The sequence below is a fragment of the Mytilus galloprovincialis genome, chromosome 1 (assembly GCF_965363235.1).
Source record: "Mytilus galloprovincialis chromosome 1, xbMytGall1.hap1.1, whole genome shotgun sequence".
Lineage (NCBI taxonomy): Eukaryota > Metazoa > Mollusca > Bivalvia > Mytilida > Mytilidae > Mytilus > Mytilus galloprovincialis.
Window position 1 is genome coordinate 54,433,028 of NC_134838.1, and position 19,969 is coordinate 54,452,996.

The following is a 19,969-nucleotide window of genomic DNA, read 5'->3' on the forward strand; positions in this document are numbered from 1 at the left end:
ACTAAAAAAATTAAAGTAGTATACAGTTTATTAATGCTTTGTGAAAAGACATATGGTTTACAGGTAATCTTTTACTGTTTTAAAGGGAATTACTGTGTGCCTGAAACAACTGATTCTTTTTAAAATCAATCATCCTACATGTTTTCAATTATTTTTAATCTACTAATATATCATATACAAAAACTAGACAATGAAGTTATATACATGAATTTCAAAATATCTGATAAAACTAAAAAGAAGCAATGCAACAACTAAAATAAATCTTCAGAGATATAACTTATAATCTTGTTATATCATCATTCCTGTAATTTCTATTTGTTTCATTACAATTTTGATTAGAAGGTTGAGTTTTCACATTCCCTATTCAACAAACCATATTAGGATAATTTTTATCATTGAATGAGAAATATTTCTACTTTTTAGTGATTGATTGATACCTAAGCAGCTGCAATCAAGATATTAGTGTCAATACTAATTCAAATGGGATTCATTTTATCTTTTTTCTAAAATTGACTTGGAAAATAATTTGATTGTTGAAGGAAAGAAAACTAGAGGATAGTAAAAGAAGTCATCACTTTGCTTGGGTTAACAAGTATACTTTAATGGATTATTCGATTTGAACATAGCTTATATCAATGAAAGGCAGAAATGATGCACCACTATAATTCCAACCCTAACCTGCAATGGGTTTTAAAGCCAAAAAATGTTTGTACATATAAATGCACATCGATGGGTTAAATTTGAACTCTGTTTTTATTCATGACTTTTTATGTATTATTACAATGTTTCTTCCTCAATGACTTACCTGATACACCTTGTTTCACCGATGATATTGGATATGTTTCTTACATCGTAACTACAATCCCCTTCCCTTTTAACGAATGTGACCTACTGAATTAGACTTTTTATGTATTATTGCAATGTTTCTTCCTCAATGACTTATCAGATACACCTTGTTTCACCGATGATATCGGATATGTTCCTTACATCCTAACTACAATCCCCTTCCCTTTTAACGAATGTGACCTACTGAATTAGACTATTCACAGGATTTGTAATAACATAAGCAACACGACGGGTGCCACATGTGGAGCAGGAACTGCTTCCCCTTCAGGAGCACCTGAGATCACCCCCAGTTTTTGGTAGGGTTAGTCTTTAGTTTTCTATGTTGTGTCTTCTGTACTTTTATCTGTCTTTTTTATTTTTAGCCATGGCATTGTCACTTTATTTCTATCTATAATTTTTTTTCATTTTCAAAGGGCATAACTTTTAAAAAGTTAAAGTGACTCAACCAAAATTCAAACTTGATCTGTCTTTTGTGTATAAGTAGATATAACAGTTGGTTGAGGCAAACTAAAGTTAGAGAACTGAAACCAACTTTGGGACGTACGGACGGACGTATGGATGTATATACGGACAAATATAAACAATAATAAATAAATAAATAATAATCTTATTTTCACCAAAAAGTATACAGATCATTTGACCATCATAAGAAACAACTATGTTAAGTTTCATGAAATTTGGATAAGTCATTCTCAAGTTACGGTGCGACATGTTTACGCCGAACAGACAGACGGACGGACAGACAGACGGAAGGACAGACAGACGGACGGACGGACAAACGGACGGACGGACGGATGGACACCGGACATTTGTATACCATAATACGTCCCGTCAAAATTTTGACGGGCGTATAAAAACCAAAAAACAGAAATACCATATAGCAGGTTATAATCGCAGGTGTAAAATTTCATGATTTTCATTGAATAAGTTGTACGAAATAATTTGGCTGTTATTATTTTGGCGGATTCAAAATTTTTATTAATACCTTTGCATGTACACTGTTAATTTGGCAGAATTTATTTTGGTGATCTTTTTCTATCTGTGAAAAATAAGTGAAAATTAGTACGCCCGAAAATAACCCGCTTTATGGTATACATGTCAATCTCTTAATAATCAGGGCAGCATATTGCATTGAAGCAAAATGAAACCAATCAGAAATGTCAACTAACCAGCCACTGTTACTGTAAGAAGATTTTTGCATAACAGCAGAAAAATGCAAAACTTATGAACTTTTAAAAATTGGTCAAGATATAACTGATGGTTCTTCTTCAATACAATTATTACAACATATTTAAGCTTAACTCTTTCCAATTCTCTAAATAGTTATTGTTATTATAGAACTGATGCTTAACTTGTTTTGTGATGAGATTTGTTTTTTCTTACATTAGGTTATACATCCTTTCACTAATGTCCTTCTAAATGTCTCAAGGGGTACAATCAAAATCACGTGATGGATATACACACACCGGAAGTAACAGTCGAGCAGACCGCTTGAAAGGTAAGTAGTCGTATTTACTTGTTTATATCAATAAAATTTAATAAATAAGGTAGTGCACCGAATGTAGGATACTATCTAGTTTTGAAATACACAATTATTCTTGCTGGAAAGCGTGCAGTTAATACGAACACTTCGACACAGTTCCAAAATTTCACCGTCGAAGTGTTTGCAATAGCTGCACGCTTTCTAGCAAAAACAATTGTGTATTTTAAAACTACATACTATCCGACATTCGGTGTGCCAACTTATTAATCAAAATGTAATTGATATAAACAAGAAAATGCAACTACTAACCTTTCAAGCGGCGAGTTCGACTGTAACTTCCGGTGTGTGTATATCCATCACGTGATTTTGATTGTACCCCTTGTGTCTGTTTGTTGCACAATAAATAATATTAATGTTAAAGCATTTTTTATACTTTAGATTGGCCAAAATGACAAAGATTTTTTAATCGAATCTGAATGAAATTTCATAATAGTTTCTTACAAATGACAGCTACAATATTGCAATTGACTACATTTCAGAAAACAGGAAATTAAATTGATTAACATATTTTGAAATACAACAACATAATTGCATTATATCATCAACGTTTTTAGAACTTAATTACCTAAAATTTTAATGAATTATCTTTTTAATTGGTTCCTTATTTTGAAATGCAGTTTGTTGTCGTTAATCTTCATTAACTCATAGATATAGTTATTAATTATGGTTTTCCTGTGTTTTCTAAAACGTAAAAAGAAATCCAACAAAACACTTCTATGGTATTTTGTCTCTGCACTGGTGAAGAGTTATCTCATTTATTGGCAATCATACCAAATCTTCTAATTTTATAAAGGAGTTAAAAAGTTACTGTTAAAAATCCAAATTATAATTAACAAGAGTACATCTTAATCATGGAACTATCTTATTCACATCTGGAATTATAATGAGAGTACATAGTTCATGTAGATCTTCAGAAGTTTCCAATAAAAATAGAAAACTACCAAAGTACCAGTAAGTATCAATTTTCTCACTATCATTTAAAAAACTATATTTGTTCCTTCCTTCATTCATTCATTTATTCTTTCTTTCTTTCAAAACTTTTATCTTAACAAGATCTTCCTTCCTTCTATCATCATAAATAAATGAAATCAATACTAAAGAATTGAACGGTTAACTTTTAGTACGAGACATATATCTATTATGTACACTAGTCTGATAATAAAATGTTCAGTGGCAAATATTTCATTATTTTCTTACTGTGAATCTGAGCCATGTGGATTGATAACTAAATTCTAAAAAAATACTTTCTTACCTGATGATATACACATTAAGCAAAACTTATGTTGAATAGCTTTATTCTGTTTATCATGGACTATTTTTTAATTTTTTTTTTCCAATTTTGGTTTTATTTATGTATGATGGTTTTGCTAAATTTTGCTTGAACCTTTTGATCCTAGTTTGTTTCATTTAAGATGTTGTTTGGATGCTCTATTGTTTTTAGTCACATCTTAACAGATCCTCAAATTTAGATGTGATTTTATAGACAACAAAACAGTGTCTGTTACTAAATAAAACAAGAGTGCACACACTGAAATGTCTCGCCTTCTTTACTAATCATTGATATTATGTTGATAGTCCTAAGTATAAAGCTTTATTACAACTGTCACATAAACTTAACATTAACCAAGATAGCTAAACAAAGACCAATGAACCATGAAAATGAGGTCAAGGTCAGATGAACCATGCCAGGCAGACATGTACAGCTAACAAAAGTTCCATACAACAAATATAGTTGACCTATTACTTATAGTTTAAGAAAAATAGACCAAAACACAAAAACTTAACACTGTGCAATGAACTGTGCAATTGAGGTCATGGTCAAATAAACCTGCGGGACTGACATATAGATCATAATATATTTCCATACACCAAATATAGCTGACCTTTGGCATATAAAATTAGATAAAAAGACCAAAACTTAAAAACTTAACTTTGACCACTGAACCATGAAAATGAGGTCAAGGTCAGATGACATCTGCCCGCTAGACATGTACACCTTACAATCATTCCATACAACAAATATAGTAGACCTATTGCATAAAGTATGAGAAAAACAGACCAAAACACAAAAACTTAACTATAACCACTGAACCATGAAAATGAGGTCAAGGTCAGATGACACCTGCCAGTTGGACATGTACACCTTCCAGTCCTTCCATACACCAAATATACTAGCCCTATTGCTTATAGTATCTGAGATATGGACTTGACCACCAAAACTTAACCTTGTTCACTGATCCATGAAATGAGGTCGAGGTCAAGTGAAAACTGTCTGACGGGCATGAGGACCTTGCAAGGTACGCACATACCAAATATAGTTATCCTATTACTTATAATAAGAGAGAATTCAACATTACAAAAATTCTGAACTTTTTTTTCAAGTGGTCACTGAACCATGAAAATGAGGTCAAGGACATTGGACATGTGACTGACGGAAACTTCGTAACATGAGGCATCTATATACAAAGTATGAAGCATCCAGGTCTTTCACCTTCTAAAATATAAACCTTTTAAGAAGTTAGCTAACGCCGCCGCCGTAGCCGCCGCCGCCGCCGGATCACTATCCCTATGTCGAGCTTTCTGCAACAAAAGTTGCAGGCTCGACAAAAAACCAATTTCAGTAATGGATATATTTTGTAGTGTAAGATCCAGTTTTTAACAGAAGGGCAAGAAAATAATAAAAAGTTGCATCAGAATTATATATAATATAAATATATATATATATATAAGTTCAAAACTAGAGATCACAGATGTTCCTGAGCAGCAACTATCAGAGTTCATAATTTTTTTCCCAACAATCAAGTACCATAACTCTGTAATGGTTAAAGTGAAAACAATGAAAATCAAACTTCATCTGTCTTTAATAGTCCAAAACATTCCATTGAAATTTCAATCAATTTCAAAAAGCATTGCAGTGATGTATTTATTTGCAAACTGAAAGGTACTGAAAGAATCTGCATTGTGCCTTATAATAAAACAATAATTTTTCAGTTTCACAATTTTTAAAGATATTAACATAAAAGGTTCGAATATTTTAGTAATCATATTTATAAAATTGCTCCTGACTTGAAGACAACTGCTTTGCATTGTAATAATATGCAATGATTAACTGAAATATATTAAAGAAGGAAATTTCTAGCTTCAGGTATCGATATAACTTTCAAATGTTTTTGTATTCTCGTAAACCAACCAAAATTTATTGACATTTTACCTGGCTTGAGGACATTGACAGGATAAAAACAGAAAACCAGTCAATAAACAGTAACACCTTGAAAGAGCTCAAGGGAGACAGGATGTTTAAGTACATCTGTTACCCAGAAACATTTGATACTCTTGTGATTGTATATTCCAAGAATAACAACTGTCTAGGTTTGCCATTCTGAGCAAAATTGCATCATTACTTCCTTAATCATTCAAAATTTCAAAATAGACAATAAGGATGACCAATCAAGGAGAATTTCTTTAAAATTGTCAAATTATTTTAACTACAAAGAGAGGCCCAATATCACAGGGATAGTCAAGCTCATAAGTCCAAAAACAAATTGGTACTTGTTTCAAGACAAGATCATAAAGCTTGAAAAACTTGTACATCAAATTATACAGTCATTTAACTTGCCTAAATGGCCAATTCATTATATAATCACTGCTGGTCACCATCATCTAAGTCAATCTTAAGGATGTCTGCTGCTCAAAATCAAAATAACAAGAATCATTCAAACTATGCATTAATTGAAATTCATTGAGATCTCTTTATTTCTTTTTTATTTTCATTAAAAAAAAAAAATTCTAATGTTTTGCTTTTTGTCATTTGTTTTTTTAATCTATAAGTGATACATCTATAAATCTGGAAAATAAAAAAATAAAAATATTTTCTTTATCCAACAAAATACCATCCATCTTTCATAATAAACTGAGTTTTACTGTGCTTATATTGCTGTGTGTTTGATTTTTATATACATTGATTATAATTATTATTGGGAGGGTTTAGATCTTAAAAACATGTTTAACTCACAGCAGTTTCACGCCTGTCCCAAGTCAGTCCTGAGTGGCACAGGTCTTTTTTGGTCTTGTAAGATTTTTAATTTTAGTTTCTTTTTTTTTTTTATATATTTCGAAGTTTAGTATGACGTCCATTATCACTAAACTAATACACATTTTTGTTTAGGGGCCAGCTGCAGCATGGCTTCCGGTGTGTGATTTTCTTGCTGTACTGAAGATCTATTGGTGGCCTAAAAGTGTCCTGTTTTCCGCTCTTTGATTAGGTTTCATTTTCAATTTTATGCTTTATATAGATATATGAAAACTTTCTATGATTGTGTAAGGACCTATTTTGTTTTGAACTTGATGATAAATATACTATACAATAACAAATATTTTTACGTCAATTATTCTAAAGTATCCCATAACAGAATTAGATCATTAGCAAACAATACAGAATTTTAAATCCCTTTGGAACATCTTGGATGCTAACTATTATTCAATTCTTCATAAGAATCTATTTAAAAGAAAGAAGAAAGCGAAAAATTCAATATTTCATCTCATGATACTGAAACCATCATTGATCATTTCTATGAGGTCAAATATTAGTTTTCACATGTGACTTGTGAAATTAACACTTGTAGTATTCTGTCAATAATAGTTATAATGTCCCATGAACTAGTTTAATAAGGTCAAATTTTACTCAATTTAGTATAGTTGCATATATCCATTTGTTTTACACTTATTATTTGTCTTTTCTTCCATTTTAGTCATGGTAAATTTATATTTTGTCCCTTTGGATATAAATAAAAGAGGTTATTGACCATATAGATACATTACTTCAGTAGGTTTTTCTATATTAATTGGATTTTGAAAAGAACAGCAGATTCGACTGAGAAAAAAAGTATATTCACTGCAGAAAAACGTCTCATGTTTTGACGTGTATAAATATCAGGTAAAATCATTTGATGAACAATTTAAGTTTTAATGAATAATTGTTATTAAATACAATTTGTTTGAGTCGAATTATCAAATAAAACAATAATGGTCTTTTTTGGGGGTAAATATGTTGTTTAATAGACTATTCACTTTGGCCAATGCCCTTGTTGAAATAAATCCTGACATTATTTTTAATCAGGATATCTCAAGATTATCCTGGGAAATCCTGAAAATATCCTGTACAGAATTTAGCCCTTTTTTTAGTGAAAAAGTTGATGGGAGAATTTCAGGAAATGTCAGGACTTTCAAATCATGCAGCTTTAAACTTAAGGAGAATTCTTAGTATATCTCAACACTTTCATAAATAAATATAATATAAACCAGGATATATCAGGACTTTTCCTTCAACATTCATCCTACTTTCAGAAACTTTTCAATTTTTTTCTGAATGAAAAAAAAACGAAATAAAGTCCTTGATGATTCCTGGAATTGCATGGGACTTAAAAAATTATATAATCTGTATCACAAATTAAACTAAATAAGAAAGAACAGCTTTGGGACTAAAATTAACTGTTGTTTGTTAAAATAAATATAGTGTTTCAGCCAGGTTACGTGAAGGGTGATAGAATAGGGGGGATACTAAAATTATTTTGTCAAACATTTTTGAAATACACAAATTATTAATGACATAAAGTAAAGGTTATTGAATTTAATAAAAAAATATTAAACATATTTACACAGTTACTGTTGAACTTCCTGTTCTTGGAAGAGGGTGGTAAAGGGGGTGCTTGCACGAAAACGTGAAATAAGACATAATTTCATGTTGAACGTGAAATAGTTTCTGTCATGAAAGTTGCACGAAAAATAATGACTTTGATGTGAACCTTTTGTGACTGAGTCATTGTCTTTTTGTATATATATACTCTCTGCTTTAATTGATATTCCCGATTTAGTATACACATTTATGATATAAATGGTTTACGGCTATTAAAAAATTATTTCTTGACGATCCCTACTAAATGTTTGAATTTTATTTGCAAAATACCGAACACGCAAAATAAGCATTTAAAAATCACGATGCATGTAAAATTAAACAAGAAGAACACGCTGAATGAGGCACCTGTCTTGCACGACTGAAAGTCAGATAAAAAAGTAAAAACACATTGAAAGTGAAATAAAAAACGATGATCACGTTGCATGAAAATAACCCTTTACCACCCTCATGCAGGGGCGGATCCAGCCATTTCAAAAAGGGGGGTTCCTAAACCAGGACAAAGGGAGGTTCCAACTACATGTCCCCATTCAAATGCATTGATCGGCCAAAAAAAAAGGGGGGGGGGGGGCGGTTCAGTGATTATCAGTTTTTGGAAAGTCCATAAAAACAGAAAATTAAATTATCAAAAGGTGCTGCAGTAGTTATATGATATGTATCAATGAGACATAAACCTAACAATACAAAAGTCCAAAAAGACATCTACAGTTTATACAATCTGGTAAATTCTCAATGGGCCCAAAGCCTATTGAGAATTATGAATAAACTCTACAGAAACATTGAAGATGGGCCATCAAAAGTAGAAGAAAACATTTTAAAAAAAAGTTTAAAAAAAGAACTTCTGTATACACATAAGTATCACAATGCTACCGGAAATTTTAATTTAAATTAATGTTATATTATAAGAAAGAGACTACTATTTAAGTCAATAATATGATTCATCAAACAGTTAGGGACTTTTTGAAAATTTGATAAATGTTAAAAAAAAACAAAACATGTTTTCAATATACATGAATCACAAACCTACTTTTTAAAAATCAATATGAAATATGTAAAATACAAACAATTTTAAGAAAATAGCATGAATTTGTTACTCATCTTGCAATTTGATACTACTAGCAGATCATTCAATATAAGCTCTGAGAGTGACAGCTGGTGTGAAAACAGGATCCAACACCATTTATCACAGTTAACAACTATTACTATTGTTTTGCCATGACTATGTAATATTGGAAAGTTATTTCCAGTTTTATAAATTGCTTCAAGAAGAATAGTAAGTAATTTCTTTGTGGAAAAACTCATTTGGATGAAAAATGACCAATTGTTGTTTATATGTGTTTCAGATAACCGATTTTCTTTGCTGTAAACATGGTAAAAGTCCTTTTTCACAAGATTAAACAACAGAAAATCACAATTTATTTACACAACAAAGATATATCAAGTTGTGGGAGGACAGACATTGCAATAACATTTAGAAATACATAACTATAAAGTACAATTCTTTTGGGGGATTAATTGTTTAAAACAATTTTTTTTTTAAATTTGAATTTAAGAAATGTGTGGTATTAAGGTGTTGTAAAAGAGTAGTGGGTGATACCTAGGAATAGTCAAGCTTATAAGTAAAAAAAAATAACTGTGATGGCAAAAAATGGAAAAGAACCAAAAGATAGACCACTAGTCTAGAAAACATAACATAGAAAACTAGACCCCACCAAAACCAGGGGGTGATCTCAGTAATAAGACAGAGACCCCACCTAAACCAGGGGGTGATCTCAGTAATAAGACAGAGGCTCTAAGTAACTTAAGACAACAACAGATTTGTTTTGTTCATGTTCATGTGCATGTTTCCTTTTTCTTTTTTTGCATTTTAAAATTTCAATCATTTTTTTAATCATTAATAATTAAAGCCTATGATAGAAATGTTTAAAGCAGCTATCTTTTTTTTAATGGATCAAAACACATCTTTTGGGCTTATATATAGGTGCCTGATATTTTTCATGCATTTTGTTTAATAGCAAAATAAGCAAAAATAACTCCCACACCAAATTGTCAATGTGTTGATTCAAAGCCCATATTAGGAAGAGTAAATCTTTTAATGATAAATGGAGGAGTACTCCAACTAAAAGACAGACAAATAAAAGTTATATCATGATTAAAAGTCACCGTCCTGCTAGCTATGAAGAATTACTACATAAAAAACTCATTTTTTCATGAAAAATGTCAAGTTGTCTTTTTCCAATTAAATGATCTATATTTCATGTTTTTCTGTTCCAAGGAAATTATTTTCTGCTTTATGAAGGGAATAAACAGAATTTTATTTGACAAATGGATGGATATCTAAATATACTTATAAAAAGTCTTTTGTAATTTGTCTGATTCCAGATGGGGTTTAATAGCTTATATTATATAATATTGGATTATTTCTGGGAGACTTTTAGTCAGAGATATTGCAATAAAAGAACATCTTAACATTATGAACTAACGCTGCTTTATATATATCTACTACATTCAATCATATTCAATTTTGCTAGAGGTTAATGGGGGTGTCTGATGTTACAATATACAATCCAAATTTCCAATAACATTATTATATTAAAATATTCAATCAACTAAAATTCTGCTTTCTAGTGAGGTCAAGGATATTGAATCTTTTAGACTTAATTCTTTTGGTAAAGCAGAATGAAACACTTATCATAAGTTTGCATGGTTTTTCACAAACCAAAGCAATATCTTTTTCAGCAGATATAAGAAGATGTGGTATGAGTGCCAATGAGACAACTCTACATCCAAGTCACAATTTGTATAAGTAAACAATGATAGGTCAACACAAAGCCTTTAATTTCTTGTACTAATTACCAAATGCACCAAAATTCAATTTAAGTTGTACAGCAATTCCACACCTTTAAATTACTGTGATTATATTTGCCAAACTTTTTTCCAAGTGGAAGTTTAAATTTTTATACATTTTTTGGCGAGAGGTTTATTATATTAACTTTCTCAATAATACTTAAAACAAAAATGTGTCCCAAGTAAACAGATGCCGCATCCGCACTATCATTTTCTATGTTCAGTGGACTGTAAAAATGGTGTAAAAACTCCAATTTGGCATTAAAATTAGAAATATCATATCATAGGGAACATAATTCCTAATTTTCAAGTTGATTCAGGTCAACTTCATCAAAAACTACCTCGACCAAAAACTGTAACCTGAAGCGGGAAAGACAGACGCACAAACCAGAAAACATAATGTCCATAAATTGGGGCATTATAAATGGGGCATAAAAATGATTGTTGCTTAAGTACAGCTCTTTATAAGAACCAGGCAGTGTGCCATATACATGTGATACATGGGGGGTTTCAGATTTTATCTATATTTGGCCTAGTAGAAGCAATACGTGAAAAACGCTTAAAAAATAATTTTGAGTGGGAAAATATGAGTGGTTGCCATGGTAACAGACTCACAATTTTTTGGTTGTTAAGCGTTGTAAAATCTTTCAAAAATCAGCTAAATCACCACATTTCAGAGCCTGATTATGAATACAATCATGCATTTTTCATTAATTTTCATATATAACATTGATAGAACTTGGTTTAAGCTTCATTTTAGTGAAGATTGCATGTCAGCCAAATTTGTAATTTTTTTTTTAAATTTTGTGAAAAAATGCATATTTTCAACTTTTCTGAAATTGGGATTTTTGCTGAATTACCACATTTTCTCTGGTGTTTTTCAGAAAAGTGCAAATGTGTACAGAATAGTTAGCACTGTAGTTATGAAGTTTGGATACTACTTTACCAAATTTAATAGAAAAATGTGTGGGATTTTTTTTAGTTTTATCACCATAGCAACCGATTTTTTCCTTGGAAACGGAGTTTTCATTTGCAGAATATTGCAGTTTAAGAGCTTAAATGTCCTGAATTTTTCATAACCGATAAGAAAAATACATAAAAGCTAACGAAAACTTTAAATAGCAATCGTTAAGTGTTGTTGACTTCAATTGTTACCACGGAAAGACATATTATCCATAGCATCATCCACCAAAAACCTGCATAAATAGAAATTTATGTACAAAAAACATATAAATAAAGCGTTCAAATTGGAATATGACTTAAGTCTTTGCTTCACTCACAGTCTTGTCTGGAATTTTTTCTTCAGATTGTTCAATAAATGTAATATGTCATGAAACATTAGGGTTGGGGGGGGGGAGGGCTTTGGAGAATGGGGGGAGGGTATAAGTTGATTTGTTTAAATGTTGCATACATTAGTAGATACTTGAAAAGATAATTGCGTTTCGTTGTCCGAAGAATCATTGGTTTTCGCACTTTAACTTTAGTTTAAGTTAATAGAAATCTATGAAATTTATACACACGGTTATTTACCACAAAAAGAAGGTTGGGATTGATTTTAAGAGTTTTGGTCCCAATAGTTTAGGAATTAGGGGCCAAAAAAGGGCCCATTTAGACATTTTTCTTGATTTTCACACAATAACTTCAGTATAAGTAAATAGAAATATATGAAATTCAAACACAATGTTTAAGAACACTAAAGAAAGGTTGGGATTGATTTTTGGAGTTTTTGGTCCCAAAAGTTTAGGAATTAGGGGCCAAAAGGGGTCCAATTAAGCATTTTTTTGGTTTTCGCACCATAACTTTAGTATATGTAAATAGAAATCTATGAAATTTTAACACAAGGTTTATGACCATAAAGGAAGGTTAGGATTGATTTTGGGAGTTTTGGTCCCAACAGTTTAGTAATTAGGGACCAAAAGGGTCAAAATTAAACTTGAATAATTGGGGTTCTTAAATACTAGTATGCCGAATCTGAACTGTGAATGCATATTCTTAATTTTTGGTCCCGTTTTCAAATTGGTCTACATTAAGGTCTAAAGGGTCCAAAATTAAATTTACTTTGATTTTAACAAAAAATGAATTCTTGTGGTTCTTTGATATGATGAATCTAACCATGTATTTAGAATTGGGATATTGGACCATAATAGGTAAGTTTAAGTTCTTAGACCACATTCATTCTGTGTCAGAAAACTATTCGTGTCAACTATTCGCAATCCAAATTCAGAGTTGTATCAAGGTTTAATGTTGTGTCCATACTGTTCAGGATTCGGACTCTGCGGTCGTATAAAGGTGTGCTCTGTGGAGCAACTGGTTTAAGGTTGACAGGTGATGAACTTCATGGGATTGCAAAAGCCGGGCCAACCTGGCTTATGGAAAGGCAAGATATATATGGCCCTAACAAACGTAAGACAATTCTTAATTTCTTATGGCACACATCCGTCTGAGATGTTATTCCACCAGCTTGAATCACAAAATTGACCCGTAACATAATATTAACAAACCAATAATAGAATCATTTGGTCAATGCATTTCTAAACTGAAACTGAAGTGTGATGGACGGGTGGATAAAGAGGGAAAGGCAAATTGAACACATTTTAAGTTGATGGTGATTTAAACAAAAAATAATAGGCAATGGGTGATAGCTAATATCGGAAGTCCAGTATAATGGAAATTCTCTTAATATATACATGTAGCTATTAACATATCATTAATAACTGCTTTGTTGTACTACTATCCCGCAAATGAAATTCATGATCTACGAGATAGACAAATAGAAAAATCAAACTTGCTGAAGTCTGCAAAAATGTATTAGAACAGATGCTTTTTCCTACAAATTTGTCATAAATCCCTTTTTATAGACAGGAATATAGGAATGAACTTTATTGTTTGCTAATATTTTTCAGTGCTAGTTAATTGTTTTGTACCATTGGCATTGGTTTTTTTTTCACAATTTTCTCCTAAATATCTCTGTTTACATGTTATTTGAATTTTAAGGAACTGAATCTAACCTTTTGTAAAGAAAAAAGTAAAAAGTTTCCTTTTATTAAATTTTGCGACAAAGAATTTCTGTTTAAGGGAAGCAAATAAAATTTTATATTTCTATAACAACAAAAATAATCTGCTGAAACTCAATTATAATACAAAAGGAACAAACCCACACACACATTAACCAAGGAACTATCAAATACATGCACTTTCAAAAAAATAAAAAATTCTTATTTCTTTTTACTATAATTACAATATAAGCACATAAGAACCGAATGTGGTGGGCTGTTTTAATAGATCAAAAAAACTTTTCCATCCTTTATATTAAATGGAATAAACGATGCTTAGGGGGAAAATCGCCAGACAAAAATAAAATAAAATCATCAGTGAAAGAAAGGAAATTGTTTAACAAGCATTTTAATGTGAATTAATCTTAATGGGTGTTCCCGTGGCGACTATTGTAATCCATTGTATCAAAATCAAAACAAGCTTTTAAGGAAATTAAGTACATTTGGAAAAGTTTCTTTCAGCCTATTTCTAATTTTAATTCCTCTTCCCCTATATATAATTGACATTATTGTGTTGTTATTTTCAAAATTATAAAGAAATTGAATTAGTTCATTTAAATAAGTGATAAACAAAAGGCTACGATATCAGTGCAGTGCTTTACAGCTACAAGATGCAGAATTAGTAAAGAAATGTGCACTCAGGAAGGTTGTGTAAATTGTTTAGGTTACTAGGCTTTCATTGATCAATGGAACGTGGTTTATGTTTCTCATAACCTCATTTTAGAGACTGGGTTGGCGGTTATAATTTTATCAAATAAGATATATATTGTTGATGACATCAGAGATTATTTATAATCAATTTTCTTGCACATGGTCAGTTTGGTCAAGAATGTTCTATAAAATCTGTAACAAAAAAATGTTTGCACTTGTTAAATCAACTTATTTTCCCAATTTTCGTGAGTAGAATAATAACAACTATTGCGATTATGTATCACTAACTTGGTTGCTCCATATATTTATACACCAAGATTTTTTTTTAAACACGAAAATAAATTGTGGTTTAAAGTAAACTGGAAAGGGCTAAATGCGAAATGAAGTGTCCACGAAAATAAGTTAGTTTACAATATTGCTAAGAATGGTTGTTATTTATAGACCATATTTATATTTTTTCAATGTTCAAGATATCTTTCATATAATTTTCTGGAAAGATATCTTAAATAATTCATTTCACATTTTTATATAATGATATCTAATTAATTAGGTAAAATATCTTATAAATTATATAATAAGTTTTGAGGAGTATGTCAGATATGAAAAAAAATCTCTAAGTAAGATATCGCAAAAAATATATGACTTTTCATAATCTTAAAAAGTTTATGGATTTAGTGGGTCTTTATAATGGTGCGCTTTCTGGTTTGCTTATTGTTGTCATAGTCTTTCTGCAAATATTAGTATTTTTACTACAATGCAGAGTTAGTGATGATTTTAAGGAAACTGCCTATGCTGTCAAAATTTGTTGAAATTCTGCATCTGAATTTGAAAAATGATATTACAATGTTTAATTTATACTTCCAGATTTCAAACTAACAAATATCATAAAAAATGATAAATTCGTTGAATTTGTATGCTATACTTCCAATGCACAGGTGTTCCTTATCAGGTGATGTCTAGGATATTTATGAGACTTCAACACTTAATACATACTTTTGATTTCTAATATTTGATAAGCAGTATTCACAATGACAAAAATAAATGAATGTAATGCACATCAGGCATATCAATTGCAAATATTAGCCTCACTAATAATTAGTCAATATCCAGTTATTTTGTATATATAAATATCAACTCTCTACAAAATTCCAGAAGTAGCATAACCTATGGAAATTCTATCATGAATAAATTTATATATAAACTGCCCATGATTTGAACAAGAAATAAGTTTTGATATAATTTTCTAATAATATGTTCTATATACAACTCAACAAGAGTGCACACACTGAAATGTCTCGCCTTCTATACTAATCATTGATATTATGTTGATAGTCCTTAGTATAAAGCTAAGCTTTATAACAACTGTCACATAAACTTAACATTAACCAAGATAACTAAACATAGACCAATAAACCTTGAAAATTAGGTCAAGGTCAGATGAACCATGCCAGGCAGACATGTACAGCTAACAATGCTTCTATACAACATATATAGTTGACCTATTACTTATAGTTTAAGAAAAATAGACCAAAACACAAAAACTTAACACTGTGCAATGAACCGTGAAAATGAGGTCACATTCAAATAAAACCTGTGCGACTGACATAAAGATCATAAAATATTTCCATACACCAAATATAGTTGACCTATGGCATATAGTATTAGATAAAAAGACCAAAACTCTAAAACTTAACTTTGACCACTGAACCATGAAAATGAGGTCAAGGTCACATGACATCTGCCCGCAAGACATGTACACCTTACAATCGTTCCATACAACAAATATAGTAGACCTATTGCATATAGTATGAGAAAAACAGACCAAAACACAAAAATTTAACTATAACCACTGAACCATAAAAATGAGGTCAAGGTCAGATGACACCTGCCAGTTGGACATGTACACCTTACAGTCCTTCCATACACTGAATATACTAGCCCTATTGCTTATAGTATCTGAGATGGACTTGACCACCAAAACTTAACCTTGTTCATTGATCCATGAAATGAGGTCGAGGTCAAGTGAAAACTGTCTGACAGACATGAGGACATTACAAGGTACGCATATATCAAATATAGTTATCCTATTACTAATATAATATGAGAGAATTCAACATTACAAAAAATTTGAACTTTTTTTTTCAAGTGGTCACTGAACCATGAAAACGAGGTCAAGGACTTCGTAACATGAGGCACCTATATACAAAGTATGAAGCATCCAGGTCTTCCACATTCTAAAATATAAAGCTTTAAAGAAGTTAGCTAACACCGCTGCTGCGGCCGTAGCCACTGCCGCCGCCGTATCCGCTGCCGCCGCCGGATCACTATCCCTATGTCGAGCTTTCTGCAACAAAAGTTGCAGGCTCGACAATAAATCAGAACTGAATTGTAGAGTGCATATACAAGGTAATTTTTACAATTTTCAAAATTGACCTAGGGCCTTGATCTTTAAATTTGTCATATTTGATCTTGACCTTGTTATTATCAACAAAGGAGGCAGCATCAGCTTGTGACACTGCATTGGATTAGGGACACAAAACATGACAATTTATAAAAAGCCAAGGAACATAAGTGGTCACAAGATATGTATTTATATATATGTCATATAACATCAATTAGTTGATTTTACTCAATTACGGATGTGCTTTTGCAAATTAGAATTTTTATACAAATAATTTAGTAAGCAAATCATGAATAAGATTGAAAGAGAATTATTAACACACAGAGTCGACAACCTTTCAAAGGATATGCAATCCCTTTTGAAAGCTCACAACAGTCACAAACATGGGATTTTTTCCAGTACAAAAAATCAATCAAGATCCACTGTTTCCTCATAAATTAGAAGCAACAACTGCTAAACGATTCTTGTCATTTTTTGCTGCACTTTTATGACAAGAAACTGGCTAATGATATTTTTTCGTGATGCAATACCCATTAGCCTACAAAAACGTGTTTTCAGCATATGACAACTACACATACTATCGGCAATCACTTAGTAACAAGTAGCCATACCTAGATTCCTGCCATTTGTTTTAAGCATAACTATTCTTTGATCCAATAGCAGTAAGATGAAAGATGTTATAATAATAATGATAGGTCTATTTCCTAATTGACTAATGAAGACTGACACCATTTCACCAAAGAAACAATGATACTTGTAAAACAAACATGCAGACTATTCCATTCTTAATTACAAGGGGTATGCATGATATTAATTAATTCTTATATATAATTCCTTGCAAAATTCCAAATCATGAATAAATAAATAACATGACTTATCAATAACTTGATAAAGTTCATTTTTTTTAAGTTCCAAAATTGTTCATAGAAGTGTCAAGGGGCGATTTTGTAGTTAAGCACCCCAACATGTAGAATATTCCCCATATTTCATGGGAGTTTTGCTGTGAAAATAGATATGACAAATATAACTTTGGAATTTTTATATTGTGAATGAAATATCTGGAATAACTTTTTTCAAGACAACTTAACATGGAGGAAAGTTGGGTATGTAAAACTTCTTTTAACTCTTTGAAAAAGGCAAATTATATATAAACAATAAGGTTTAAAATTTCAAAAATTATATAATTTCAAAACAGCATTTTTTTTTTTTAAACAATCTGGTATGGTCACATGGTCACCGTGACCTATTTGTAATATAGAATAACATATCCTGTATATATTATATAAGTTAAGTAATTTGTGCCTTTATTAATTGAATAGTAAATTAACAATAATAAAAGACATAATTAGAGTGACTGAATAAAAAGAGCAATTTTAGTTTCAACACACTTTTTTTAAGACAGTTCATAAAATTAAAAATAAATTAATAAAGCTTACAAAATTGGTAAAATCTATACTGAATGATTTTTGTAAGCATCAATTGTTTTGATGCTGTGTGCAATGTCCTCTTAAGGATTTTTGAAATTTTTTTGTTGGTTTATATATATCCACCCATGGAAGTATTATATTGTACAATATAATACTTCCATGATCCACCAGACTCATTATTCTCAAATTTTAAAGTCTTTAGTTTGACTCAAATTTTGGTGAAACCAAAGACTTACCACAACAGTAAACATTCAACCACAATACCCCATTAGAAATTTTTAACATGAAATTTTTGCTTTCTACTATATACTATTCACTATTTAATCATGTATAATATGTAAACATATGTAGATGTCCTCAGTTTAAATGGGGAATTAAATCTGATGCCTACATTGTTGGAACGAGATTGCCATGCTCTCTGCATGTTTCAGAACCCAGTATGATATACAACTCTTTATTAATGGGTCTGTAGGTGGTCTAAATAGCAAGTAACAATTCTTAAACCTATCAAACCTGAGCTCACATTTTTCAGTCACAGTTGAAAACTGGACATTGCTAAGGCAAACAGTAATCAACCAATTATTTTTATTTCTTGAGACATTAAGAATAACTTGGTTAATATTATTATACTTTTTCTCCTACATATCTACACAAATGTGATGGCAAAAGTGATGAAAAGTATATGTTTTAGTATGTCTGTTGTGTAATGGGACACACACATGCTTACCACGAAAATGTACATGAATTTTTATGTGATTTCTGTGCCAAACTTCTAAATGGTACAAGACTATTGGTAGTAGTGAACTAATACATGCTAGAGTTAGTAGAGACAGCTAACCAGCATTTTGTAACTTCATAATGTTAAGAAAGGTCAGAAATCATCATCTCAAAACATAATAAATGATAAACTCATTGGGAAATTAGTGCCTGAACATTTTTATAACTGGTAATCATCCAGTCTTTTTTTACAACATATAACTATAATTTTTTCTTGAATCAGTATACTTTTTTATTGAAATTCAGGTTTTTTTTGCCTTCAAGTTGATTGACGGAAAACACAATCTTATAATCTAGTTTAATGTGACATTATACCATTTTCATCCAATAAAACATTACTTCAGCTCTAGTAACAACTTGATACAGTTGTGCAGTCACTTTAAAAGTTCTAAACTAAATTTTTCATTTATCCAAAGTCCCAGATTTTATTCCATTTGCCCCCATGTAGTGTGTATCAAATCTATTAAGTTTAGGTCAAAACGATCCAATTGTTTTATTTACTTGAAAGCTTAACTATTTTCACTGCATGGAATGGACTTTGAAAAGGCTGGGGAAACAATACTTGTCATTAACTAATTAAACCAACTACATTTTATTGTGAGAAGGATCAGATGTTAACTTTACACATTATGTTGTAATATCATAGACATTACTAGTAGACACAATTTTGGTCAGAATGAAAACAATTTGGATTTACACTTGTCATTGAAAACCGTTTGGCTTATCTTCAGCTGC

At 30.8% G+C, this 19,969-nt stretch overlaps 2 protein-coding genes across 4 annotated transcripts in view; one reads left to right on the forward strand and one right to left on the reverse strand.

The window, feature by feature from the left end:
* Positions 1 to 19,969, reverse strand: part of LOC143078895 (integrator complex subunit 13-like) — an 89,857-nt gene that overhangs the window by 39,616 nt on the left and 30,272 nt on the right. The window lies entirely within an intron of this gene.
* LOC143078900 (FMRFamide-activated amiloride-sensitive sodium channel-like) overlaps positions 9,222 to 19,969 on the forward strand; it is a 29,563-nt gene continuing 18,815 nt past the window's right edge. Inside the window, exon 1 of one of the 2 annotated variants that reach the window (XM_076253963.1) lies at positions 9,222 to 9,351. The gene's annotated coding sequence lies outside the window, so the exon portion shown is untranslated. Of the gene's footprint in view, positions 9,352 to 17,875; positions 18,134 to 19,969 lie in introns of those variants that run through there. The other variant, XM_076253971.1, reaches the window with a different exon arrangement.